At 37.1% G+C, this 27,913-nt stretch overlaps 2 long non-coding RNA genes across 3 annotated transcripts; both read left to right on the top strand.

The window, feature by feature from the left end:
• Window positions 1–8,489: 8,489 nt before the first annotated feature.
• LOC132668440 (uncharacterized) lies at window positions 8,490–11,351 on the top strand. Its single transcript, XR_009605578.2, has 3 exons — window positions 8,490–8,775; window positions 11,090–11,182; window positions 11,283–11,351. It is a non-coding gene; the product is annotated as an uncharacterized LOC132668440 (long non-coding RNA).
• Window positions 11,352–16,440: 5,089 nt separating this feature from the next.
• LOC144616534 (uncharacterized) lies at window positions 16,441–24,144 on the top strand. Of its 2 annotated transcripts, XR_013555900.2 has the most exons (3): window positions 16,441–16,765; window positions 20,918–21,009; window positions 23,711–24,144. It is a non-coding gene; the product is annotated as an uncharacterized LOC144616534 (long non-coding RNA). The 2 variants fall into 2 exon arrangements; XR_013555899.2 differs by lacking the exons at window positions 16,441–16,765; window positions 20,918–21,009 and adding an exon at window positions 21,075–21,230.
• Window positions 24,145–27,913: the final 3,769 nt, after the last annotated feature.

Genomic DNA, 27,913 nt, shown 5'->3' with positions numbered 1-27,913 from the left:
GATCAATGACAACAAATAGCACAAAAGCAAGCAGGAGTAAAATTAGATAAAGTGTCTACAGACCTTGTACTGCTTGGGAAGTGGTAAAAATACTAACTTATAGAAGATCTATTTAGTCAAGCAAGGATACATGTTGTTAACATCAAGGGCAGCCATTAAAAGAATTGCTTGAGGGAGCAAAACTATTCAGCTAAAAGAGGGGAGAAATTAATTAATTAAAAATATTTAATTCATAAAAGTCAAAAAGAGGAAAAAAAGGAAAATGGAGAACATGGGATAAATACAAAATAAAGGAGAAAACAGTGTATATATAACCCAAATACGTCAGTAATTACATTAAATGTGGGAATACATAATAATGTATTGTTAGGGTCTAAATGTTTATACCCCTTCAAAATTCATATTTTGAAACCTTAATGCCCAAGGAGATGGTATCAGAAGGTGGGGCCTTCCACAGGGACTTAGGTCACGAGGGTGGAGCTCTCATGAATGAAATTAGTGCCTAGATCAGAGTTTCCAGACAGATCCCTGGCCCCACCCACCATGCGGGAACACAGTGGGATGGTGCTGGCTATGAACCAGGAAAAGGACCTCCACTAGGGGGGGCCATGCTGACACCTTGATCTTGACCTTCCAGCCTCCAGCACTGTGAGAAAAATGTCTGTTGTTTATAAGCTACCCAGTTTGTGGTAGTTTGTGAGAGTAGCTGAACGGACTGAGACACACACTTGGCCAGGTCTCAAGGAAGTTTCAGGTGTTAGAAATTTTTGCTATTATAACAAGTCAACAGTAAAAATATTTACAAATGTGTGACAGTGTCTCTAGGGTGCTAAATAAAAGTGGAATCACTAAAGGCTGTACATCTTCCACTTCATCAGGCCTCACCAAATCGTTTCCACCGTGACAGCTCCTCTTTCATCTCATTCTAGCCAATGCCCATCTGGTGGGCATGAAGTAGTGCCTTATTGTTTTAATTCAGATTTACCTTATCACAGGTGAAGTTGAATATCTTTCATATATTAATTATTGGGGTTTCTTCTTCTATGACTTTGCCTTTTGTAGCATTTGCTTTTTTATGGAGTTGTTTTTATTTATTGTGTTGACTTGCTCCTTAATTTCTTTCATATAAAACAATGAAATTATTATTTTAATAACAATAATTAGTTGAGCTAATGGGTACACAATGATGCTTTTCATCCAGACAGAAGAGAAAGAAATTCAGGCACGTTTTTTAGTAACAGGGAGTTTAGTGTGGGATGATATGTACCAAATATCTACTCAACATGGTTAATTTTGGGGGGCGCCTGGGTGGCTTAGTTGGTTGAGAGTCTGACTTTGGCTCAGGTCATGATCTCATGGTTCATGAATTTGAGCCCTACATCAGGCTCTGTGCTGACAGCTCAGAGCCTGGAGCCTGCTTTGGATTCTGTGTCTCCCTCTCTGCTCCTTCCCTGCTCGTGTTCTGTATCTCTCTCTCTCTCACTCAAAAATAAACAAATATTAGAAAAAAAATTTTAATGGTTAATTTTTATGATGCCTTTTGCCTACAAATTTTCAATTAGTTAATATATTTATTCTTCTATTTGACTTGTGCTTTCAATGTAAGAAATTCTTCCTTAACCTGGGGATTAAAGGTATCCCCAATTTTTAAAGTTTTTGTTTTCTTTTTAGGTCTTTATCCCCTTTAGCATTTAATTTCGTGTGCAGTGCAAAATAAATATCCAATTCTTTTCCCATACAGTCTTTTGTCCCAGTATCATTTATAAGACGATCTGTACATTCCTTATCAATTTATGCTGCTCTCTCTGCTATACATCAATGTCCCACATATATATGTGGTCTAATTGCCTACCTTTGTGCCAATATTATACTGTTTTAATTGCTTCACTTCACATTATACTTGCTATCCAATAGGGTATCCTTCCCCCAATTCTTTGAATGGTTTTGGCTCTTCTGGGAATTTTATTATTCTATATGAACTTTGTTTTCAACTTACCAAGTTTCAAGATAAAACAATTTGTTGCAAGTTTTATTAGAATAAATTGACTTTACAGATTAACTTGCAAAGAAATAACATTGATATTCATTCTTCTTATCCATAAACTTATTACATATCTCCATTTATTTAATTCTATTTTATTTACTTTAGCAAAGTTTTATAATTAACTTCTTTAAGGTCTTACACACCCTTTGTCAAATATATTCTTAGTACCTTGAAGTTTTTGTCACTATTGTGAATGACATTACTTTTTTATATTTTCTAATTTTTTTATATTGAACCTGTATTCAATAACTCTGATGAAATATCTTGTTAGTTCTAATAATTCATCTGCAAATGCTCTTTTATTTTTAAGAGAGTATTTAACAAAGGGCAAAGGAACTTCCAAATCAGGTATCTGAATCCATTATCTTCTAGGCCCAGGAACTGAATAGAAAGTCTTAAAAGGGAGAGGAAAAGAAATTTTTTTTTCCATTTCCTTTTTACAAATATAGACTACCACATGATTTTACCCTACTATGAAGTCTTGTATGAATAGTGAGACGTGTTCAGTGATGGCTTTGGAGAAATGGTCATTCTTTAGTCACTCTTTTTGCTATTATAATGAAAAAAAAATGAGATTGAAGACAGAAGCAGGAGCCAGGTCATGAATCATTTGTGTGCCAGGCTAAGGAGTTTCATTTTATCCCAGAAGCAATTAATTAAGTCAGATTTACATTCTGGACTGGCATTTTAGAGAGTGTTCAGGCAGTACAGTGAAGGATGAACTGAGCTTGTGCTCTGTAAGCAAGACATCAATTGAGATGTATTGTAGTAACTTCCTAGGCTGGAAGCTTTGTGAGGGCAGGAACTGTGAGTTTTGCTCCACTTAATCCTCAGAGCCTGACACAGTGCTTGACATATAATAGATGCTCAATAAAACTTGTTGAGTTAATTAATTAATCCTATGAGAAATAATCAGGGCCGAACCAAAAGCAGAGATTCTGAAGATGAAGAGGAGAAAGACAAAATGCATAAACATTTAAGAGAGGCATCAATTGTATACTGGGAGTGAGGGAAAGGGAAAAATCTAGAATGACTCCCAGATCACTGGCTTGGATAAATAGAGGTATCCAAAACTAGAGAGGGAATAAAGACATAATTTCAAACACATATAATGAGTTCAATTTCTGACATATTGACCTTGAAGGACTTCCAAACAGATTAGTCAAAAAAAACCTAGTTAGATCTCTGCATCTGTAGCTGCACAAAAGGAACCCAGCCCTAGGAGATTGCTAAGGTTATAGGTGTCGGTGAGTCAAAGCAGAAAAATGTAGAGTTCAAGTCTCTTTCCCCTGTGATGTGCTGATTCCATCTTATGCCAACCTAAGATCTCAGTAAAATACTTACAACGGCTTAGGTGATCTGAAGTTGCCTCTAAAAGAAAACTTGGCCCCAACCTGCAGGGACCTCAGTGACACACTTCCATTTGCAAGTGAAGTGATCTTTCATTTGGGTAAGAACACAATTCAGCATATCTTCTTTAATAAAATAATGTCACCCCTATCATCCCCTCATCTGCAATCCAAAGCATATCATTGTGCCTTCAACAGAATACACACACTTCTCGCAGAAAAGTTCACCTGGAATTGTCAAAGACCCCTATGCCCTAGGCTGTTAGCCTGAGATTTGTTCTCTGTCCACTCCTCTAAGTATTCTACAGTCTCTTCTAGTATAAATATAGAGCACCACATTAGCTTAGTTCCTTCACTCAGGACCACTTCAGGGTTATTTTCAGACTTTGGCAAAGCCCAATATAAGAAATAGACACATGAATAAAGCCCCACTACCTTTGATTTTCTGTAGATATGGCCTCTATTGTACAATGTTTCTTAGACACATTTTTCGCGATAAATTTCTCGTTTTTATTCCTATTAGTATTTTTATTATAAATGTAGTATATGTTTATTGTGAAAAAAATATTTTTCAAGCAATATCCTTCTTTTCCATATCCTTCTTTTCCTGTGCACACAGTTCCAATCCAGAGGTATTCAAGTAGTCAAGATTCTTTCCATTGCAAGTGACAGACCTGTAGTTTTAAGGAGGGTCAATGCAAGAGAGGAATTTGAAGGGGCCACTAGAGCAGGACAAGGAATCAAAGCAACCACTCTGAAAACCAGGGAGGCACCAAGGGCCCCTGGGAATGGACCTGGGGTGTGAACTTCTTGTCTCTGCTTCTACATGCATGTTATAGTCATTCCCTTAGTTTTCTCAGGTCATGGAGGACAGGGCTTCACGTGACTGAGGGATCATTTCCTGGCATCACTGTCATCTAATGGGAAAAGGGATTTTTTTTTCTCCTGTAGAAAAACAATCCCAGGAACATGCTCTGATTGGCTCAATTTAGGTCAAAGGAGCACTGTAGTCAACAGCATCCAGAAACTCATGACTGAAACAGAAGAGGGACAATTCTCTTGAGAAAGAGGGACATTGTCATCAAAAGAGGGGGAAAGTGTACCTAGCAACAAAAGTATGTGACGACTTTGTATTACCATCAATAGTTTCCTAGGGATCTTGCAGACATTTTTCTTTGTATTTACAAGCATATGAAAATATTCTTTTTATGTTTTACACAAATAAGAACATAGCCCCGCATCGGGCTCTGTGCTGACAGGATGGAACCTGGAGCCTGCTTCAGATTCTGTGTTTCCCTCTCTCTCTGCCCGTCCCCTCCTCGCTCTCTCTTCCTCTCTCTCAAAAATAAACATTAAAAAAAAAGATATTTTTAAAAAGAGTCATATGCTCTACTGACTGAGCCAGCCAGGGACCACATTTTTATTGTTTTTTTTTTTTAAATAATCTCTACACCTAATGTGGGGCTGGAACTCACAACCCCAAGATCAAGAGTCGCGTGCTCTACTGACTCAGCCAGCCAGGCACCCTGTGCTGCTTAGTTTTAAATGTAGGAGAAACAACCAAGTCATATAATCAGTTCTACTGAATATACTTGCTAATCAAAAAATCCCTGGAGCCTTTAAATTATAGGAAGATCCAAGAAGAAGAAAACACTTAACAAAAAAGGAGATCTCTTGAGATTTTGACAATGGTTTCCAGAATTTATTCTTTTAGGATTAGTACTTATATACAGTCTACTAGTCCATTCTTCCCCAATGTTGTCTACCCATACCTAAATTAAGACAGAGCTGAAAAACAGAATGCTGCCTTTTGGTTAAGCTTCTCTGATTGTATTTACCCATAAATTCAGTGGGAAAATCATTCCAAATAAAACAGAAAGTCCTATTTTCTAGGTATCATAGCCAAAATAGTTTTTTTTTAAAAAATACATTTAATAACTGTATTAGTAACCTTTAGATCCTCAGTTGTATACAGTTGCCAAGATGACAATCCTAGAAAAACTTTGAGAATTGTGTGCATGCCTGTTCCCCTACAAACAGAGGCTAAATTTCTACTCTGAAAGGAAATTAAGGAAGTAATTATACCAAATGTTTAATCCCCATATTAGTTTGGGCTGCCATAGCAAAATGCCATATAGTGAGTGGCTTAAACAACAGTAATTCATTTTGTCACAGTTCTGAAGGCAGTAAGTCTGAGATCAGGGTACCAGCACGGTTAGTTTCTGGTGAGGCTTCTCTTCCTGGCTTATAGATGGCTGCCTTCTTGCTATGTGATCACATGGCCTTTTCTTGGTGTGTGCACACACAGGGAGAGAGAAAGCTCTGGTCTCTTCTTCTCTTCTTATAGGTACACTAATCCTTTCAGATCAAGATCATACTACTAAGACCTCATTTAACCTTAATTATTTCCATAAAGTCCCTGTCTCCAAATACATCACATTCAGGTTTAGGGTTTCAATATATCAACAGGGAGGAGGGGGGCACAATTCAGTCCACAGCAATCCCTTTGCTCTGATAGTCATATCTCTGGCAATAATTTCATTTAGCTCTTAATATATTGAAAATAAGCACTTCCAGAGGGGTTTGTTCTTTACATCTTCTCTGAATAACAGTTTATCAATAACTTCACACAACAAAAAATATGGTTTTTAAAAACTAAATATGATATAAAGATAGATGTGAAAATATGTGTGTGTGTGTGTGTGTGTGTGTGTGTGTGTGTGTGTAGAAAGAGAGAAAGAGAGAAAGACAAAGATTCCAAGTTCATTCATTTTTGTGTCATCAGAAACCTTCAGCTATCGCCTTACAATTTGGGTCCTAAAATAATATCATAAACATAGCTAGGTTAGTAGGTAGATAGGCAGTTACAGTGAAACCACTAAACTGGAACTCAGTGACCAAAGTGATATACATGAAATAACTAGATTCAGAATAGACAATGCGAGCTGAAATTAGAGCATTTTGTTTTGCCCTTTTATGTAAAATGTGCTTATGTTTAAAAATAGAACCAGAAAACTATTTGGGGTCAGAATTTAAAATAGTCCCGCTTTTTGTATGTCAAAGTAATGTCTTTGTCTTTGAGTTCTTTTATCTGAAGTTAAAAAAAAAAAAACTAAACAAACAAAAAAACATAAATCAAATATTTTGGCCCTTCCTTGGTCTTCCTAGCATGGGCTGACTCTATTCAGCATGTATTTTTTCCCCATGACAGCTGAAGTACAATATAGAAATTCATCCTTTTAGTGAACTGGGCCTTTTCCCAAGATTTTTATTTTGCATTTAACAAAATAACAGCAAATTTCAGGTATTAGAAGGATCGAAACAACCTCTTCTATTCTGTTGTCCTTAGAACACCATCTTTTATTCATAGCTTCTCTTGTGGTGCTGGGAGGCAGATTCTGTTGCTATAGCAACGCCCTGCATATCCTTGGGGATAGCTTACAGTTTTACTTTTTTTTTTAACAACAAAGAGCCATTGATACTACATGTTGCCAAAGGTTACAAAAGTTGAATTCTAAAATGAAAATATTTCTTCTATAGAAGTGGTACACCATATGCGTCCCACAAATTCAAAGAGATATGTAAGGATATGACCTTTGTGTGAACACTGATGAATCTACATAATACTGTTTGGCTTCAATGGATTATTCACAGCAGAAGTAGTTGAAGTGTATGCCTTGTTTCCTAAAACCACTGGGGGGGATAAGGGGTTTATTCCCAGTATTTATAAAGATCCAAGAGCAGGAAAAGAAAAAAAAAAATCAAAGGTACCATCACTTACATTTTGTTTGTTACTTTGTAATCACCTTCCCATCTTCACCCCCACCAAAATGAACTGCTATATCAAAATCCAATTACACTTTGACAGTAAATAGATCCTCAAAGAGTGGTTGTGACTGAATCCTTGTTTCTCAGAATAGATATTAAATATACGAGAGTCTCAAGAGCTCTGAAATCTGTATTCCTAGCTTCATTTTAACTGGATTCTCTTCATCGGTGAAAAAAAAAATATTCCTTAGCTAGCTATTTTGTAAAACCAGGAAAAATATTTCTTTTCAAGTATCCTTTTCAAGATAAGTTATCTCATCCCCCTAGAAACATGAAGGGATGCACTGAGAACCACAGATGCAAAGCGGGAGGCTCCATAGAATCACTTCCTGGGAAAACAACCATAAGAGTTTATAGAGGGTCAGGACATGGGAATCTGGGCTTTTCTCAAGAACAAGAGAGCTACAGGCTGAAAATGTAGATAAAATAGAAGAATGAATCCCAATCTCCTTCACTCACTACAGCCTGGGCAAATTCATTTAGGTTAGAAGACCCTCCCAGTCGACCAAGCAAACCCCATAATTCAACGCCATTCATTCATTCATTTATCAATGTTTACTAGGTATATGTTACATTCCAAGCCACTTGAAAGCTTTTCAAAGGCTTACTAAATGCCTGATTGTACCCTTTAAGAGTTAGTCTTTAATTCAATAAAGTCTTTACTGGTACAGTTTCTACAGCTATAATATGGAGAACTGTATTAAAAATAACAGAGTCACATGGTAATCATAGCTAGTAATAACAACCACACAGATAGTGTTTCTAAATAGCATCTCCCACTAAAAGAAACCAAGTTTCCTTAGAGAAATGACTGATTCCAGAAATGGTTGGGATAGGGAAAATACAAGGTAGCCTTGAACATCTTGTTGTTCAAGGAAGCAAGGAAATGCTTAAACACTAATAGAGTCATGTCAAAAGAATATTCGAGCTGGTTTGGAGGCCAAATCCATTTTGAGCATCAGAATGAATGACAGAAATAATACATTAAATGAAAAATAAATGCATGGGTCCATAGTGAAACTCAAAAGAATAAGAAAGTGGGGGAGAGAAGAGAGATGAGGAGGACAGAAAGAAAAATAAAAGAGGAAAGCTCTACTTTACAGGAGAATACCAACTGTTATGGATTAAATTGTGTCCAACCCAAAATTCATATGTTGAAGCCATATTGGCAGATAGGCCTTTAGGGAGGTAATTAAGGTTAAATGAGGTCATAAGGATAGGGTTCTAATCCTATGGAACTGGTGTCCTTATAAGAAAAGGAAGAAATACCAAAGGGTTCTCTCTTCCACATGCCAGAGAGAAGAGGCCACGTGAGGACACTGAGAAGACAGCTGTCTACAAGCCAGGAAGAGAGGATTCACCAAAAGCCAACCATGATGACACTTTGATCTTGGACTTCTAGCCTCCAGAAGTGTGAGAAAATATATACTCTCTGCTGTTTAAGCCACCCAGTCTGAGGTATTTTGTTATGGCAGCCTGAGCCAACTAATACAACTGAGAAATATTAAGAAAATGACAGAATTTTTTAAAAAACATCATTTTTCAACCCACTATGTAAGTAAGAATCACTAATGGATACTAAAACCACTGGGTAAAATACTATCATTTTAAAAGTATGCCCACACAGGGGCGCCTGGGTGACTCAGTCAGTTGGGCGTCTGACTTTGGCTCAGGTCATGATCTAACGGCCTGTGGGTTCGAGCCCCGCGTCAGGCTCTGTGCTGACACCTCGGAGCCTGGAGCCTACTTCAGATTCTGTGTCTCCCTCTCTCTCTGCCCTTCCCCTGTTCATGCTCTGTCTCTCTCTCTCTCTCTCTCTCTCTCTCTCTCTCTCTCTCTCTCAAGAATATATAAACATTAAAAAAATTTTTTTTAATAAATAAATAAAAGTATGTCCACCAGGTTAACTTTATAATGGTGAAATTAGATAGGACGTCACCACTGTAACCAAGTGATCAAACTTAGCACCATCAATAATGGGACAACCTCCTATGTGTCTCTTGATGGATCCAATAAGAAATATACATCACCTAGAAGCGCCTGGGTGGCTCAGTCGGTTAAGCAGCTGACTTCAGCTCAGGTCATGTTCTCACAGTTCATTAGTTCGAGCCCCACATCAGGCTCTTTGCTCTTTCCAGCTCAGAGCCTGGAAACTACTTCAGATTCTGTGTCTCCGTCTCTCTCTGCCCCTTTCCAGCTTGCTCTCTCTATCTCTCAAAAATAAACATTAAAAATTTAAAAAAAAAAAAAATACACATCACCTATCCAGCATTCTTGCCAAGAATGTTCAACCTGAATCCAGTCATGAGAAAACAATGAGATAAATCCCAGAAAGGGAGATGTTTGCAAAGCAATTGACCTAGATCTCCAAAATAGAGTCAGTGTCAGAAAAGACTACTTATAAACTGAAAGTCTCTAAACATCACAACCAAGTGAAACTAATAAGCCTTGACTGAATCTTGAGCCAACAAAACCAACTGAATAGATATATTGGGTATAACTGGGGAAGTTTTAAAATGGGACTGCACACTTGATGCCAAAATTGAATTAGTGTTCATTTTCTTAGGTGTGAGCACCACAGTAGTGATACAGGAAATTGTCCTTACTCTCAGGCAGAGTGCATGCTGAAGTATTCATGGGGAAATTATCATGATGTCTGCAACTTCCTTTCAAATGGGTCAACAACAACAAGAACAACAGCTAAAGATACATATATACGTATGTACAGGCACACCTCAGAGATACTGCAAGTTTGCTTCTAGATCACTGCAAAACAGCAGTAAAGCAAGTCACAAGACTTCTTTGGTTTCTCAGTGCATATAAAAGTTATATTTACACTACACTGTAGTCTATTAAGTATGCGATAGCATTGTGCCTAAAAAAGTATATATCTTAATCAAAAAGCACTTTATTGCTGAAATTGCTAACCATCACCAGAGCTTTCAACAAGTGCAATCACTGACCACAGATCACCATAATACTCATAATAATAATAAGAATGTTTAAAACATTGTGAGAATTACCAAAACGTGACCCAGAGACACAAAGTGAACAAGTGCTTTTGGGAAAATGGTGACGGCAGACTTGCTCGATGCAGGGTTGCCACAAACCTACAATTTGTAAAAAAGTACAATATCTGCGAAGTGCAATAAAGTGAAGGTGTATGTATCAATAAATAGCAAAATAAAGCAGATCTATTAAGATGTTAATAATTGATTAATGTAGATAAAAGATATATAGCATTCAATGTATTCTTTCAACTTTACTGTGATTTGGAATTTTTCAAAATATATGGATTAACAAATAAAAGTGTAAATATTTTAAAATGTTTAACATTTTATGGCATGCCACTCATCTTAAATGGCTGACCATGCACCTACCAGAACCAAATAGTATAACTGAATCGTTAGAGAGCATGGATGTTGGTTCCCAGAAGACCTATGTTCAAAGCCTGTCTCTCAGACCTTAGGCAAATAACATCTCCAAGTTTTAGGTTTTTGCAGTAAAATAAGAATAATATCTAACTGATAAGTGGTTGAGAAGATTTAATGAAGTTTATAAAAAATGTTTGGCACAAAAGAAGGCACTATTATTATTATCTGATGGTGTAAGGATAGGAACTGGAGGGTTTTCAGCCACCATTACATGCTACACACTCCAGTAAGCACTCTCCACTAAAACTATGGCATCGCTTACTAACGAGTGACTGCGTAATGTTGTTAGTGACCATTTTTGTTCCAAGATGGTCTTCAACCAAATTAAAATTTCCTTGAAGGCAGGGACCATGGCTTAACTCTAATTTCTGTATCTCCTAAAGAACACTGTACAATGTTAGACATGGTAATATTTTATCTGTACATTATGCTAGGTCAGTGCTTCTCAACTCTGGCTATGCATCGGATACACATTGGAATCATCTGGAGAGCTTTTAAAAAAATCTGATGCTTGGACCCCAACTCAGGTATTTTCATTTCTTTGGTCTGGGGTAGGACCTATACCTCAATATTTTTTAAAATGCCCAGGGTGATTGTAAAAAGTTCATGTTTTGTGTTTCTCCTTAGTGAAATGGCACCAGTCATTGCTGCCAAATTTCTACCCACTTTGGAGTAACCTGGAGTTCCAGGTATAGGTACATTTGTATTTTAACATGTCAGCCTTCTCCTATGAACAGTGATTGTCCTCCTATTTCAGATGATTTGTAACACCTTCATGAAGGTTGTATAGGGGAGGAGAAATATCTTTTCCTCTATTCTTCTGAGACCACTCTAACAAGAGACAGATTAACAAGAGAAAAGCATACAGATTTATTTAATACACGTTTCTTGACATAGGAGCCTTCATAAGAAAGTGAAGATACAAAGAAATAATTAAGCCTGAGAATTTTTATATTAGGTTTGATGAAGAGTAGAAAATCATGGGGAAATGTGATGGGACAAAGGGTATGGGGTAAGTGTAGTAAAACTGGGAGAAACTTAGCAAAGACTTGTTCATTCAGAATCTTCTCTGCATCCCTTCATCTTCAGAGATAAGGATGCTCTTTCCTCTAGATATTGGGAAGGCACCTCTTACATGATGGTTTTATGACCTGCTTCAGGGAAGATCAGAAGTCCTTCCTGCACATGCTGTTTCTCAAATTCCTTCAGCTTAAAATACTCCATATGCCAGGGGTGCCAGGGTGGCTCAGTCACTTAAGCGGCCAACTTCGGCTCAGGTCATGATCTCTTGGTTTGTGAGTTCAAGCCCCACAGCAAGCCATTGGGCTCTGTGCTGACAGCTCAGAGCCTGGAGCCTGCTTCAGATTCTGCATCTCCCTCTCTCTCTGCCCCTCCCCCACTCACACTCTGTCTCTGTTTCTCTCTCTCTCCCTCCCCTCTCTCAAAAATAAATATACATTAAATACACACACACACACACACACACACACACACACACACACACACACAAACATACACACACACCCAGGCACTGGTTGGAATGCTGAGCATGCCCTTCCCCACAATCCTTCAACCATGATACCTCTTCTGGTCTTGAGTCTTGCCTATAACCCTGGTGGTCTGATGTGTGTAGGTTCCATTTCCCTGCCCTTGACTGTGCACTTAGAGACCTTGAACTGCTGGAAAGCCAGTTTCTGTTTCTTCAAAGTTTCCTGTTTCTTCAAAGAAGCCGGGCCTAGACTACTTCCAAAAACTATCTAATTCCCCACTAATAGCCAGGTAACCACGGGCAAGTTTTCTTGAACATTTCTCAATGTTCAAGTTTTCCCATTTGCCAGACAGAGACAATAAAGTATTTAATTCATTGTTATAAGGATTCAATAAGAGAAGGCATGTCAAATGCTTAACACAGTTCCCTCATACATAGTATCATTGGCTAAATGGAAATAATTATTTTATTATTAATATAGTAATAAATCCAAACCCAGCAGTTTTGTGGATGCAAAAATAAGATAAATGTATGGAAACCTAAATCTACCCCTATTTCCATTGATTTGTATATGAGAAAGCTTTGAAATTTCAGCAGATAGTAATGGACTGATTTATCCCAACTTTGTTTTGACAATATCTGCAAACAAAATTTAGATATTTAAAGCCTCTGTTCTTTAAAAGAGAACCCAAAGATGAATTACTTGTAGGAAAGATGGCTTCAAATTTTACAAATAACCATTTCTTCTCAACCTAAGACATGCCCTCCAAATAATAAGGAAGATGATGTTACAGTGGGACCACTACCACTCTGCCAAGACATTTCTAACTAACAGTGAGGCATTTGAGACTTTAAACTTTTAACTGAAAAGATTAATGCAAAGGAGATTAAAATACCACATTGGGTAAGACAACATCGAAGAACAATACGCTGAAGAGTTGGAAACTGGAGGAGAAAAAGCAACGTGGTAAGCCTTATGGGAGCAAAAGGAGGGATAATTCAGTGATTACTTAGTGTAGAAAAGAAAATCTTTTCCTCTACCTTCTCAGATTTAGAACATGGGGTTCTTCAAATTAAACAGATAAAAGATTAACAGAAAAAGAGGCATACAAAGTATATTGATGTTAACATTAACATCATGCATGAGGGCATCAACAGAAAAGAAGTGAAAACCAAAAGAAGCCATTAGACTGGGATCAGGGAGGCTTACATATCATTTTAACCAAGAATGATGAACTTTGAAGAAGTGGTTAGACACAGGAAAGGGGTTCGGGTCTCCTAGGAGTGGTAAATGGTGGGAAGGTTGCTGTTTAGTAAGGTTTGTTATATAGACTCCTCTTGGTGCTGTCTCTGGTCTCCCTGGTACAGGACCCCAGGGAACACCTTTACAAATGGAAATTTATGCCCTGCTTTTAGTCAGAAATGGGGAGGACAGAGAAATTTTCCTATGTCTTTCTCAATTGCTTTCAGCTCAAAATAATCCTTACACCAAAGTGACATATCTGGGGGTGGTGTATTCCAGACCCCTTCACCAGAAAGCAACTGAGGACTCACACTGAAGTTTCCAAAATCAGGTTGCTCTGAATAACATAGATAGAATTGTTGTACCACACAATTGAAGTAGCCTAAAGGAAAAATATTAGAAGTGGACTAGATAGGATATAACAAAAGAAAGTTAAAGATCTCTTATCATGAAGGTGGAAAGAAAGGGAATTGATTTTTAAAATGTTAAAGGACAAACTGGAATGTTTCAAAGTTTGTTTTTCAGGGAAGTCAAAATGTTTATATCATACCTGTTATCTTTTACTAGGGCTTTAAAATGTTGGGGAAACATTTAATGAAAGTAATATATATATATATACATATATATATATGTATATATATATATATATATATTTAATGAAAGTAATATATATATACATACATATATATATACACACACATATGTATGTATATATATATACATATATATATGTATGTATATATATATACATATATATATATGTATGTATATATATATACATATATATATATGTATATATATGGCATGTAAATCAATTTTACCTTTAGTAAACTCAACATGAGGTAGAACATCTCCTAAATTTAAAGAATCAAGCCCTTCACAAAGAAAGACTGATTCCTACTCTGATGAAACAATTCTAGATAAAACATAACCAGATAAAGTGTTACTTTTAAGTCCAGGTACTAGGTAGGCCTTTGACAATCTTCTAAACCTTTGAGGGTCTCAATCACACTATGGATACAATGGACTAAATGGACCCTGAAGTGGTCTCCCTCATAAAGTTCTGTTTCAATATAAATGGATATGACTCTCTTGTTAAGATGGGACTCTTCCTTTTCCTTCAGTCACAGTTTTTAAAATTGAATACATTCTTCATAAAAATAGGTGCATTATATATGACACAATAAAAAACATACTTTCTTCTCAGCTCCTTTTATAGAACAGGATTACAGGTACTTATAAGTTCCCCAAATCTTATAAAACCAAAATTCACAACATTTTAAAATATAGTGCTATCTCAAGAATTGTAAAACTTTTAATCAAGTTTTAATAAGTAAGCTTGGTTTGGAATGAATTGTTCACATTGTTATTAAAATGCCACTTTGAAAAATTAAAACACACTTTCCAAATTTCATGTGCATCTGAATATTAGATCTCTAGATATTTGCATAGATCACATATTTAACTTTGAGGGACCAATGTCTCCCCCACAGAAACTTATACAGCAAGAAGCAACAGTGTGGGGTCAATCAGAACTAAGCATGCTGTTACTGACTGTGTTGATCCAAAGTGATCCCTTAACCTTTTTTAATTATTCTTTTATCCTTCATCTTTTTGCAAAACTTCAAAAACATATTTTTTATCCAGTATCTTAGAGTAAAAGGCTTTGAAATTACACTAATATATTAAAGTTACAATCCTAAACATGCAAAAGTTCTAGTTCCCAAAGCCCCTTTTCTGGTCCCTTTAGAGCTTGAAACCAACTGGGCACCAGTAGCATGGGGAATGTTCCCTGCGATCCCCTTTCACTTTTAAGCATTCTTTTTCCAGTTCAATTTGGTGACCCTTTCTTTTCTTTCTAGTTATTGGGGGCCTTTTCTAAGTGCTACCAAATAGGAAATTACCACAAAGACAAGTGGAAGGAAAAAACATTTTTAAAATAACTTCACAAACCACCTGCAATTCTGGTAAATGCCTTGCTCTCAGATTGTGTGGACTTTTTTGAGATTTCTGTCGAATCAGTCGCGCTACCCGACCCCACCCCCGCTCAGGGATCCGTGTTCCCTTTTCAGCTCAGTAATCAAATAGCTCTGACTGGTCCATGTCTGCTTTTGTCTACTTCTGACCTACATGTTCCTGTGAGGGACATCTTTGTCTCACTTTTCTTTGGTCACTGAGTTCATGTACCTCAATAGGCTAAGTCTGGCAGTCCATTAACAAGAATTCTCAGCTCAGCCCTAGGCCACCCAGAAACCCCGGTTACATGTTCTCGTTGAATGGCTTCACTGGTGGCCCATTCAAATGTGCTAATGTCAGAAAAAAAGGTTTCAATGGGGCGCCAATGTACACCATTGCTGAGGCAAAGTGACTAGGCTTCCAATAAAGCCTCCCCCGGGGTGATGTTAAGCAGAGTTATCAATGGTGCAGAGGCTGAGCCAGGGCTAATGCTCCAATCATGCCAGCAACAGGTGGCACAGACACAGCCACTTCACTACGAAATCACAGTGCAGAGTTCACCTGCAATTCAATCGTCTCTCCAGCTTCCAACCTCCAGATATATGTGCAGATACCCCTCCTTCTCTCTCTGGTTCTGGGGCAGGCTAGCAGAAGACATCTTGGATGGGAAAGGATATTGGCATTGTTTGTTTCCAATTGTTCTGAGGTTTACATCTCCTGTTGAAAAGCTTTCTTAAAGCTCTTTTATCTTCTCTAGACCGTACAGAAGCAGATAAAGCATTGTCTCAAGCGTCACCCCCAAAGCATTAAAAAGGCATTTTAGCTCAGCAAAGGAATATTTTGACTATGCAAGACAGATGTCACATTACAGGCCCAGGTTGCTAATTCTCACAAGAGAACATCTTGAACTGCAACTAAATTATGAAGTTGTGATGACTAAACCAATTCTGCAGCCCCTCCTCCCCTACAACCAGGGCGAATGAAAGGGAAAAGAAAAGGATGGCGTAATCCCAATTTTTCCTTCTAAATATGTCTGAGAAGGAACATAAAAGCAACCAACAAGTCAGGATTTTTGTAACTATTTTAAAATTTACTCTAAGACCCCTGGATTTCTGAAATATTCACAAATACACAGTATTCCCACACATTGACAATAGCTCAAAATGACAGTCCCACTATCACTCAAACTTGCCATCAAGATGAACCAGCACCACTGCCTCCCAGGTTTCTAATCCTTAAATCCTGGTGACAGTCTGCAGAGCCAGCCATGACCGTGACACCCTCCACCTTCCAGGAGCACCCAGCAGTTTGCTTGGCCACTCACTACAAGTCAACATATACAAAAAATGGCTTCAGTTCTTCAGAGCTCCCTCAAAACCATTTTTCCACTCTTGAATCAAAAAGACCACCACGCCAAAAAAGGTAGGGTATCTCACCATCTCAGCTAATTTTGGAAGACTGTGATTTTGTTGGGGAATAAAGTCCAAAGCACATGATGCATTCGTGTACGCAAAATGGAATTCAACCCACATGGAAGTGATTCTTGAATATTCCAGAGAGCTAAACATGGGGATCTTCCAACTACACAGTAGACTCCCGAGAGCTCATTTCGATCCAGGTTAAAGAGGGATGGGTTTTGTGGGGGAACTCTCTGGGGTCCACACTGTCTTTCTGGTCCCTGCAGAGGTCTTCCTGGGGCCTTTATATCTGGTTGCCAAACCAGCAGCCAGTGCTGGACAGCTATCCTGGAGGAGCCTACTTTTAGGACTTTAGCCCCAAGTTGACTCCCACTCAGTCCTGTTGCTCATATATATTACAGGGTTTATCATGAGTAAGATTCAATGTCAGTGGTTCTGGGGCACAAGAGGGAAGGTGACAGATCCCACAGAGCCTCTAGCCTAAAAATCTTTTTTCTTTTTCCTTTGCAGTCACATAAAAGAAGGTTTCTCCCTCATTGCCCCTCATCTTCTGATTCTAGTAAATTCTTCCTACTTTTTTCTCTGACCAGTTTAATTATAAAGCAACTAAAGAAGGTTGTGTAAATTATTATAATTTTTATGTAATATGGAATTCATTTCTTTTCCCTAATTTTTTATAATGGACATGGATTGTTTTTATAGTCAGAAAAAGTTATTTTTTCAAATAATAAATTTAATTAATCTTTAATCTTTTATTCCTTGAAAGTGGAATTTTGCTCTCAATTCTCTAAGAAAACTAAATATTTGCCTGGCATGTTAGTAAGAGAAACAACTGGCTAAGTTTTTAAAAATGAAATCCAAATTAATCACTCAAGAAAAAATTCCCTCTCTTCTCTCTCAATAATTTTCCTCCTTCTTAATCATACTTCACCCAAAGCAATTTAAGGTATAAATTTAATTTAAAAAAAAATCAATGGCTTCTTGTTTGGACTGGTATGTGTAAAGCCACACTTGTCTAACAGGGGTAGCATTCGAGGTGTTTAGATCTTGTTCTAGGGAACTACAACATGAGATGTCAGAACTTACCCATTTTTGGTTCCTCTAGTATATTTCCAAACAGAGAATGCAATGGTCCCTTCAAAACCCTAACAAACTTAAGTGAAAATTGGATTAAGTTCATACCAGGCCACCTGGCTTGCATTATTTCTCTCATCTTTATTCCTTGTGTAGATCAGCTTAAGAAGTCAGAAACAGCATTTTTTAAAAGATGCCTCTGGATTTTACTTTCTTCACTGCAAGAAGTTCCACAGAATGCCCAGAAAGAATGGGCCAATCTCCAGCTGTCCCTTTGTTTACAGTTCCTTCCCTCCTCCCTGTTGTCCTGTTCCCTGCTCCCCTCCCCCAGGCACCCAAGCTTTGCTTTTGAAGGCATCCTTGACTTGAGAGAAGTTAGACCATGTCACAGATGCCCCTTTTTCTCTAAGGCAGCCCAACAGAGATAATGGGCCCTGTGGGGAGAGAAAGCTAAAGAAGGGGACTCCTTTGGATACTTAAGGGAATTACTGAGGAGGCTTACCAGACTCTGGCTAACAAATTAAAAAATGGAAAGCAGGTGATGTTGTTTTACTAGACCCTTTATGCAATCAAGGAGAAGCTGCTGTGGAGGTGGTGGAGGTGGTGGAGGTGGTGGTTCGTTGTTTAGGGGAGGGGAGCAATTTTTTAAATTATCCTCAGGCCTCTTATTGAAACTCTAAATAAATATTACAGATAATTGAGATTATTAATTAAGACTATACCCAAGAAAAGTCATTAGCATTTTGCTCACTAGACAAAAATGGAACAATGAATAAACTCTAGTTAAACAAAGAAAAGTCAGTATCAGTCATTAAGTAATTTGGAAAACCAAGTATATAATGCCGCTGTGGAACAAATCAGAAACAATTCAGAAGAAATCCTTTCTGACCTCCAGCCTACATTTTTCACTGGAGATAGACAAAGGACAAAGCTACTCTCCCAATCTCCCTAACTTCAGTAAAGAACTCTTTACAGGATTTTTCTGATGTTGACTTCAGGTCCTTAAAGCCTGGCCTTTCTGTGCATGTACTAGATATCATATGCAGGAACTTTAGGATGAGAATATATCTACCAACCCTGCCCTCAGAGGAAAATCTGTCTCAACTAACCTTTAGGCTTGAACTCCATGACTACTATTCCTATTGGATCCCAACTCCAAAAATTCATCAAACTTACCCACCTCCTTCCCAGAGACTAAATTAGAGGTTGCAACACAGAAACATTTCAAATAGGAATTAGCCATCACATTGACTCTAATCTTCCTGTATGGTTACAATGGTAGCAATGATAGTGTGAAAGCCATATTAACATCTTCTACGTGAATAGCCCAATTCAGAAAGCAGAATCAAAGATGCCTGGCTGGCTCAGTCAGTTGAGTGTCTGACTCTTCATTTCTGTTCAGGTCATGGCCTCACAGTTTGTGAATTCAAGTCCCAAGTCAAACTCTGCACTGACAGTGTGGAGACTGCTTGGGATCCTCTCTCTCTCTCTCTCTCTCTCTCTCTTTCTCGCTCTCTCTCTTCCCACCTCTCTCTCTCAAAATAAATACATAAGCTTAAAAAATAAAGCAGAGTCATTAGAAAGACATCCCAAAGTATAAAAATAGGATAGATCACATTTGAGGCATTAACCCAGACATACATAATGAACATTCTCCTATGTATTTTGTTATTGTTATTACAAACAAGTGTTCTTTATATGGGAAAAAATTATATTTTCTTGCCTTTTTCCTTGTGATCCTAGAGTAGAATTAGCTTGGCATTGTACTGACTCTATTACTAAGAGATAAATCCCTTCGTTAAAGAAAAATCTTGCTCTAAGAATCCCATGCTCAGCTGTTAGATTAAGAGAACTAACGTAGAAATATGTAAAAGGCATTTTAATACAATACAGCTAATTCCATATATACAAGTGGACAGATCTGTATCACAGAGCAGCAACATTCCATACAAGACCCATGCCTTTATGGAATAACTTTTTTACCTCCTGCCTAACTAAGCTTCCAAACAAGCATACAACTTTGTTTTCTACTCCTGCAAATATCATTGATATTATAAAATTCCTTTTTGACAAAACACACATGAGTGTGATTTTTATTTTTTTTTAAGTTTTTAAGTGTTTATTTTTGAGAGAGAGAGAGAGAGAGAGAGACAGAGTGTGAGCAGGGAAGGGGCAGAGAGAGAGGGAAACACAAAATCCAAAGCAGGCTCCAGGCTCTGAGATGTCAGCACAGAGCTCAACGTGGGGCTTGAACTCACAAACTGTGAGATCATGACCTGAGCTGAAGTCGGACACTTAACTGACTGAGCCACCCAAGTGCCCCTATCTGAGTGTGATTTTTAAAAGCAAGTGTCAGATGAAGCTATTTATTGTATGCAGATTTTAATTATCTTTTTTTAAAAGAAGAGTCAGTTGTGCCAAGATCTCAAGTAAACCCACCACCTAGTGACATACTGTGTTATTTGCCTACACCTGCAGAGTTTGCCATAAGCTACAGATGCCATCTTCCTGAACTGCCTTTGAAGTTCTAATGTTTATTACACTTCAAAGAGATACCAAGACAATAGTAGGGATGAAGGGAATGGGTCTTATTCCCCAATTCAAAAAATGTTAGACATCTTTTATGAGCCTAAATGATTCTGTTTCATCATCAAAATCTTCCTTCACCAAAAGATGAAAACTGGCTAGAACACAGTAAATTGTATTAATTATGCAGTCTATTAATTAAGGACTTTGTACATAAAATAATTAGCAATGAAGTATCTATGCTAACTGGTTAGTGTACACCTTTATATTGATGTGGCAAAAATAAATAGCAGGATCTTTAACAAAATTATTTCAAATCTACTATTACCTCCCTTTTTTTGTAGCATTCTTAAAAGACTCTTTACTATCATCAAATGGCCCTTCTGTTCTCTTGAATCCCATTGGCCAGAGTTTCAAGCTTCTGGGTTAACTCTATGTAATAAATCAACATTTCTAAACAAGATTTGTATATTTAAAAAATCAATTGCTGTGGCTTCACTGCTTGCTGTAGTTTTCTATATGAAAGGGCCTGATAAAGTTTTCAATCTTTTAACAGCTTAAAAAATAAGCACTGACTGGCACCCAAACCTAAAAGAAAGCCAGCAACAGGTCTAATGAAAATCGTGCGGAGAGCCCATCAGACATTAAGTAAATACTTTGCTTCTGTTTTCTAGTCCCTTTTTGTTTGGTTACCATGGCAACCTGTTTTTGTGGGGGTCACTTGGAATGTATAAGAATTTGCTGCAATTAGATGCTTGCACCCTATTGGCCAGTATGATAGAGAGTAGTAAAACTAAAAAGAAATAAAAGAGAAGGAAAGGCAATGTGGACAAAGCCAACATGCACTTCGGGAACCAAAGAAAAATTGTGTAAGCCTAATTATCTTTCAGAGCTATTTTCAAAGTTGCTCTTAATAAAAATTTCCATATCCTCTAGCCTGTGATTTCTCACCTTGTTGACCTTCCAAAGTACTCCTTAGCTGTAACACACTTATTGCACTTGATTTTACTTTTGTTATTCTCTAATTGTTTTATGGATATGTCTTACCCCTTTATGAGATTGCAAAATTCTTCAGGGTCAACAAAATGGAGAAACCCATGGAAGTGGAATTAGATGTGATGGATTGTAGTCTAGGTTCTGAAACCAGTTAGTTGTACAGCACTTAGCCAAGTGCCTTTAACCTCACTAAGCCTCAGTTTCTGTAAGACTCATGCCCTTTAAAGGTGTTATAATTAGACTGTTGTATATACTATCTATAGTGTGTCTCGGGCAGCCCTGAATATATAGAAGATTAAGATAACTGCTGCTTCTCTAAAACTTAAGGGACACTATCACTTTGTTACGGACTCTCAGACTATAAATTTTAAATCCATGGTCAGGCAGAGTGAAAGTACCCTACTTCTAAAATGAAAAGAGGGTGCAAGTTAAATGTCTGTGGGTATAGTCACAAAGAAAAATAACAGCATTAATACATGCTCAAAGATTTGCTTAGCCTGACTCATAAGAAGGCAAAGCAGCATTACGGTTATGTCTCACCTAGATCCAGAGACTCTGAACTACATAAGAATTGTTTACTTAAAATAACATCACTGCTTTTTTTTTTGAAACAGCATCCATTAAAGTTTAGAACTATCACTAGACATATCAAATGATTTCAAATCTCAGCTTGATTGTTTACAATCGAAAGATTATCTAAATTCTCCTCCACTCACCATGATCACTCTAGATGCTTTAAGCACTTATTCAGTCTGCTCAAGAAGGTTATCTATTGAGGGTTTATTTCAACATCTCCACTGGCAAAAAACAAAACAAAAACAAAAACAAAACCCTTACCGTACCCCAAAGTCATTCATCCTGTGTTCAAGCAGCTCTAATTGTTAGACAATTCTTCCCTATATTAAAACCAAATTCCTGTTCCCTGTTAATTCTATACATTGGTCCCAGGCTACAGTTGCTCTCATAACATTGTTTAGAATTCTTTCCTTCTGAGTACACATCAGTTATCCAAGTGCTTCTTCAAGTGGCACCCAGAGCTAAAAACAATCCTCTGTGCTGGCTGACCAATACAGTGTATGATAGGACTATGACCCCATGGTTAACAAGCATGGTTAACAGGTTACGTGCCTGTTTGAAGCTATATGCTAGAGATACAAAGATAAACTAGACAACAGCTTTGATTTCAGGGAGATGATAATCTCTAGGAGGAGCCAAGAATGTTAGTAAATAGGTTCAATAAAAGGACTGAGCTAAGGTTGAAAATACAGTAGTGTTCCAAAGAGTGTGTTTTGGGTGCTCCCTGGGGAGTGGGAAAGGGCCAGGAAAAGTTTCAGAGAGCAGGTTTTACCAGATAGTCCAAAGAGAAAGAGCATTCTGGGAAAAGGCAATAGTATAAGCAAAAGCTCTGACATTATGATTCATCATGATAAATTCAGGGAACTCCAAAAGTTCACTATAACTGAAATGCAGGGGATGAGGCAAGACAAGGCAAGAGTTCAGGTTACAGAAGTAGGCAAGGGCCAAATGTTGGAGGACTGGGTATGCCATGCTAATGCATCTGAACTTTGTCCTATAGTCTACTGGTCTCCAAAATGGGGTGTACATACCACAGGGGATGCACAAAATGATCCATGAGGGTAAAATAGGAAAACTATTTTATTTTATTTTATTTTATTTTATTTTATTTTATTTTATTTATCTTATTTTATTTTTTTACCCCAAGAATTAGGAAAATGTCAAGCTTTACTAATATTTCATTTGAATGGCACCCTCAGTAGGTTTGAATATTAAACTGTCACCTGTCATATACAGTAAGCAAAGCATCATGAAGGAAAAAATAGGAATTCCACAAAATGGAGGGTTGGACAGTTGACCATCACCCAGTAATTCATTTTACTTTTATTAAAAATGTTGTATTTTATGGTGCCTAGTTAAGTAGATGGATGGTCATATTATCTACTTTTAAGTAAATAACCCTCATAAAATAGACAAGTGACTTAAGAAATATCTCTTCAAAGAAAGCCCAAACTGAAGATAACACTAACAGGGTAAGCAAAATAAGGGCTAAGAAAAAGGCAGAGTTGATCCTGCTATTGCTTGTATAATCACTTTCTCATGTAAGAATACTGACAATACATTCGGATTTGTTAAATCATTGACATATATATGTCATATATATGTATATATGTATATACATACATAAAGAAGACTATTTAGGATATGGATTTACATCTAGAATATGAAGGCCTTACAAATTGTTTTCTAAATTTGGTAAAGATTAATAGCTTCTTTTGCCAAATTTTTCCTTAATAGTAATAACTTTGGTTAAAAATACTTGTTCTTTCTTCCTTAGGACGCATGGTTCAAAGCATTCTGAAGGCCCTCTGTTGACCTTCACAGATGACACAGTGACCCTGCTCACATACCTTCTGCATACCTCATCCCTGAGCCTTGGAGACCACATCTTACTACACTGTAGCCCTCCATCTGAGAGCTCTCTAGATCTGCAAATAGGTAGTAGGCCAGAAGTGCTCAGTGACTCTTGTCTAGCGGATGACACACAAGAGTTGGAGAATATTTACTGTGCCTCAAGTGGAACAACTCAGAAAAATTCTGCACTAGCTCCTGAGCTCTCCAGCAGGAGTGAGTCCCAGCTGCCCATAGCAGGTACCTGAACGGTGACATCTCCTTTATTGGATCATTCTCTTCTTCCTTTACTCACTTCTGCTATCCCCTATCCATGGTTTCTGGGATCTCTTCCTCCCAAATAAATGATTCACACTCAAATCCTTGTTTCCAGATCTGTTTTTTTTGGGAACCCAACCTAAGACAGTGACTGATTAAAATGCAGCTGATAAATAAATGGAAAACAAAGCTAAATATTTGCAGAAATGAGTATTAGAAAATTTGCTAAACACTTGCATGTAACTATAGATATCTCTCACATGTTTCTGTTCTTGATATTTGTCAGTAATGAAATACATGAACAACTTTTTTGTGAGCCAATAAAGTGAAATGTAATGAAGGGTATATATTCTCATTAGTACACTCTGTCAGGAAGATATTGGGTATAAATAGGAAGTTTACTAAAGAGGAGTGCCTGGGTGGCTCAGTCGGTTAAGCATCCAACTCTTGATTTCTACTCAGGTCTACTCAGGTCTACTCACGGTTCATGAGTTCAAGCCTCATGTCAGGCTCTGCACTGACAGTGTGGAGCCTGCTTGGCATTCTCTCTCCCTCTCTCTGACCCTCCCCTGCTTACATTCTCTCTCTCAAAATAAATAAATAAACTTAAAGAAAAAAGAAAAGAAAAAAAGTTAACTAAAGAGAGAGAGAGAGAGAAAAAGCCTTAGGGCAAAGTGACAAAGTTAGCACCATAGTAAAATTCATTAACTACATTATTACAGGCAAATTTAGGTGCAAAAATGATGAAGCAGATGAACATTTTGTTGATGGCATTAATTTTATGGAAGTGTTTAAAATGTAGTTTGTGTCTTTATATTTTACTATCACCTTTTAGTGAGGTAAACAATTATTATGAAAATCTGAGGTGTTACACAGACATTTGTTGATTATCTCACAGCAAAGAATTGAAAAAGACTTTTCCATATATAAAGAGAAATTGCATATTTTTCTTTTACAAATAGACAAATGTCCCAAAATTTGCTTACCTTTTTTATGATGAGAATAATTTGTCATCATCATACTATCTAGCAGATGTGTTTTTTAAAATAAATATCAATCAAAATGTTAGCAAGTTATTTTGTGGATATCAACTAACTGTTCCAAGGTATTTATGGAGATGCAAAAGACACAAAATAGCCAACACAGTATTGGAGGCAAAAAATAAAGATTTACAATTATAAGACTTACAGTAATAAAAACAATGTGGTATTGGCAAAAGAATAAACAAATAGATAAATGGACAGGATAGAGAAACAGACCCCTATGTAGTCACTGCTCTTTGACTTTGAAAGGAGCAAAGGCAGCACAATAAAGACAGGCTTTTCAACAAATGGTGCTAGAACAACTGGACATCTACATGCAAAACAATTCATCTAGACACAGACCTTACTCTCTTCACAAAAATTAACTTAAAATGGATCATAGACTTAAATGTACAATTCAAAACTTCAAAACTCTGGAAGATAACATAAGAGAAAACCTAGATGATCTTGGGCATGGCAATGCCTTTTTAGATACAACACCAAAGACACGATCCATGAAAGAAATAATTGATAAGCTGGACCTTATTAAAATTGAAAACTTCTGTTCTGCAAAAGACAATTATCAATAGAAGACAAACCACAGACTGGGAGAAAATATTTGCCAAAGACATCATCTGATGAAGTACTGTTATCCAAAATATACAAAGAACTCTTAAAACTCAACAAGAAGAAAACAAATAGAGTGACTGAAAATGGACAAAAAGTCTGAAAACAAACCCCACCAGAGAAGATATACAGATAGCAAATAAGCATATGAAAAGATTGTTCCCAAAATATTTCATCAGAATAATGCAGATTAGAATTAGGAAGTATCATCATATGCCCATTAGAAAGGCCAAAATCTGGAACACTGACAACACCAAATGCTGGTGAGAATATGGAGTAGCAAAGATTCTTGTTGAATGCTGGTAGGAATGCAAAACTGTATAGCCACTTTGAAAGATAGTTTGGTGGTTTCTTACAAAACTAAGCAAAACATACTCTCACCTTATGATCTAGTAATCGCCCTCCTTGGTATTTACCCAAAGGAGTTGAAAACTTAGGTCCACACACAAATCTTCCCTGGGACATTTTTATCAGCGTTGTTCATAATTGCCAAAACTCAGAAGCAGCCGAGATGTCCCTCAGTAGGTGATGGGCAAATAAACTGTGGTACATCCAGACAATAAAATATTATTCAGCACTAAAAAGAAATGAGCTATTAAGTCATGAAAAGATATGGAGGAAACTTAATTACATATTGGTAAGTGAAAGAAGCTAATCTGAAAAGGGTACATACTGTATGATTCCAACTGTATGATATTCTGGAAAATGCAAAACTATGGAGACAATAAAAATATCAGTGGTTGTCAGTGGTGGGGGATGGGAGCAGATGAATAGGCAGATTTCTAGGGCAATGAAAATACTCTGTATGATATAGTATAATGATGGATATAGGTTAATACACATTTGCCCAAACCCATAGATTGTACAACATCAAGACTGAACTCTAAGGTAAACTGTGGACTTTGGGTGATTATAATGTGTCAGCGCAGGCTTATCTTTGGTAAAAAGTGTACCATTCTGGTGAGTGATATTGATAGTGGAGGAAGCATGTGTGGGGACAGTAGGTACACGGGGGATCTCTGTACCTTCATCTCAATTTTGTTGTAAACGTAAGACTGCTCTAAAAAAATGAGTCTTTAATAAATAGACAAATTGTCCTTTCAGTATAAAGGTGAGAGCTTAACAATGAATGAAAAAACAACTGTATTTCAAAAGAAACATGTATGGACTGAGCACACTTGAAATGGCAATATTTTCATTATGTGATTTCATTACCAAAAGCAAGGTGAAACTGTTGTTCTCATGTCTACACATTTAAAAGCATGAAAATGAAATTTTCTAACTTTTTCTAAAATTTTGTAAATAAAAGATTTCAGTGGGGCCTTTTTTGTTAAAACATATTGAAATATAACACCTTTTAGTTTATTCACAAGAACAACTGACTGGAATTATGGAAAATAGGAATGCATTACCTGAATTTCAGAAAAAAAAGATGTGAATAATTGATAGATGAGATTGAAAAATAAAAATTTTATTTTAGTTATAGCCAATAATGTACTTCTGTTTGTTTTTGGGGTTTTTTTTTTAATGTTTATCTATTTTTGAGAGGGAGACAGGGACAGAGTGTAAGTCAGGGAGGGGCAGAGAGAGAGGGAGACACAGAATCCAAAGCAGGCTTCAGGCTCTGAGCTGTCCGCATGGAGCATGACGTTGGGCTCAAACTCACGAACTGCAAGATCATGACCTGGGCTGAAGTCGGCCACTTAACTGACTGAGCCACCCAAGCACCTCACTTCTATTTGTTTTTGAAGTATCCTGTGTTTAACCACCACAGCTATCAAAAGTGAATATCAAAGTAAACTGAACTTCGTTGTTTTTTTTTTAACATTTTTTATGTATTTTTGAGAGACAAAAACACAGCACAAGCAGTGAGGGGCAGAGAGAGATACACACAGAATCTGAAGTATAGATTCTGAGCTGTCAGCACAGAGCCCAACGTGGGGCTTGAACCTACGAACCGTGAGATCGTGACCTGAGCCAAAGTCACTCAACCGACTGAGCCACCCAGGCACCCTTGAACTTTGAATCACTATATCAAAAATATGTTAAGCCAAGTTTTTAAAAAATAATAAAGCACATTTAAGCATGCTGCAAAAATAGGTTAGCTATTTTTATTTGTTCTATTAACATATTACAAATGATTTAAATTTTTATTGTATCTCATGCTTTTTAAGTTTTGTTTTGTTATGTTTTATGATATGCAAAATAAATATTTATTTATA

This window comes from Panthera onca, chromosome B3, assembly GCF_046562875.1.
Source record: "Panthera onca isolate mPanOnc1 chromosome B3, mPanOnc1 haplotype 2, whole genome shotgun sequence".
Taxonomy (NCBI): domain Eukaryota; kingdom Metazoa; phylum Chordata; class Mammalia; order Carnivora; family Felidae; genus Panthera; species Panthera onca.
This window is presented reverse-complemented; position numbering and strand designations above follow the sequence as displayed.